Source organism: Otolemur garnettii, unplaced genomic scaffold, assembly GCF_000181295.1.
Source record: "Otolemur garnettii isolate 467f Iridium unplaced genomic scaffold, OtoGar3 scaffold00096, whole genome shotgun sequence".
In the NCBI taxonomy this organism is placed as follows: Eukaryota; Metazoa; Chordata; class Mammalia; order Primates; family Galagidae; genus Otolemur; species Otolemur garnettii.
In genome coordinates, this window is record NW_003852491.1 from 7,992,018 (window position 1) to 7,994,066 (window position 2,049).

The window sequence follows — 2,049 nt, forward strand, 5'->3', positions numbered from 1 at the left end:
CTTAGCCACTTGAGCCACAGGTGCTGAGCCGGTTTTTTTTCTTTGTTTGGTTGTTTTTTGAGACAGAGCCTCAAGCTGTCACCCTGGGTAGAGTGCAATGGCATCACAGCTCACAGCAACCTCCACCTTCTGAGCTTAAGCCATTCTCCTGTCTCTGCCTCCCAAGTAGCTAGGACTATAGCCACCTGCCACAATGCCTGGCTATTGTTGGGTTGCAGTCATCATTGTTGTTTGTTGGGCCCAGGCTGGATTTGAACCTGTCAGCTCAGGTGTTATGTGGCTGGGGGCTTAGCTGCTTGAGCCGTAGGCGCCAAGCCTCATTCTTTTTTTTTTTTCAGGATTCTCTGATTGCATTTGCAGGTAAAGGCCCTCTTACAATCGAGTTCATTGTTTTATTCAATTCTCAATTATTCATTCTCCAAGCATTTAGGGAGGCCTATTTTGTCCCAGGGCTTGTGCTGGGCACTGGAAAGACCAACATGGAAAAGACCCTCTTTGAAGATCTGGAAGAAAACTTTTCAGAGTGGGGTGAGATCCTGCCTTCCTGAGGGTTGGGATAATGCTGTCAGTGTGACTTTGATAAACTTGGGGACTGAGTGGGTGACAAGTTAGAAAGTGAATGAATAGACCTATGTAACTCCATTTTAGAGCTCCCACCCAATGACACTCCCTCTGGGCAAGTCGAACAGCCCAGGTGGAGCCAGACTATCAGAAGGCGACAGACATTCTCCCTCCGCAAGGTCAGTTAGCCCAAGCGGAGCCAGCTTATCAAAAGTGAACAACCAACCCTCTTCTAGAAAGTCCCTAACTGTAAACCCACCCTATAGTACTTCTGGTATATCAGATAGCGCTAAGGTCTCCTGGACAACAGCTCAGCTAATGACAGTCCACACCTCCACATCCCTCCCCCGCCCCTGACAAAACACCCAGTGAAATTCCTTTATACACTTTAAACACCTCCCCTTGCTTGTTTTCAGGGTCGCCCCCTTGTGCAGTCACACTGTGTGGTGGTGCGGCCCCAGCATATGCTTGAATTAAAGAGACACTTGTTTGCTTTTATATGTGTGTATGGCCACAGACAAAGAGGAAGTCTGAGAGTGTGGAGGTGGAGGTGGAGGAGAAAGGTAAGACTGTCCCTCTCCCAATTTTCTGTCTTTTCTGTGCTGTGAGAGGCCCTGTGTCCCTGCTGGCTCTGAGCTCTTGCTCCAGGCTGGGTAGGGGGAGGACAGTGGAAGGGCCAGGACAGGTGGCCCTGATATGTGATACCTGCCTGCTGACTTCTTGATTTTAGAACAGTTTCCAGAAGTGATGGGAGGGGACAGGTAGGGTTGCTAAATATAGCCCTGAGGCATGGCTCAGCCTGGGAGGGTCTGTCCACTGCTCACTGTGTGCCCATCATATGTGGTGTCCACTGCCAGCTGCCTCTGAGTCCCCTGTCTTTCCTCTGAGCTTGCTGCTTGCCTGGTGTGTGTCTTGGACACAGCTCTGACCCCTCTAGTGTTAGGCCTGTCCCTGACTGGTCCTCCTGGAAGTCTCTTTCAGCCTAAGATCTCCAATCAGACTTGTGAGTCCTATGGGCCTGGAGCTTTGGGAGAGGGTGGGTTGGGGATCCTGGAGAGGTGGGTGGAGAGGGAATTTGGGCCTGGGGCTGAGGCCAGGGCCTGGGGCTGAGGCCAAGGCCTGGGTCTGAGGGTGAAGTCTGGGGTTAAAACAGGGGGAAACAAAGCAAGTGAGACTGCTTTTAGAATCCGAGCTTGTGTTTAGGGACCGAAGTTGACAAGGGTCAGATAGGGCATACTGGGGGAGTGGGACTAAGAATTGCAGTTGAGGGCTGCCACTGGGCCTGAGTCTGAATTTCCCTTCTGCCTTGGCCAAAAGCAGAGTCCCATTTACTATGAGATGTGAGGGCTTAAGAGGTCGGGGCTGGGGTGGCACCATTGGGCCTCCCTGACTGACTCCTCTCCTCCTCCATCCAGGCCCGCCATGTCAGCTGCACCCGGCCTCCTGCACCAGGAATTGTCCTGCCCCTTGTGTCTGCAGCTGTTCGAT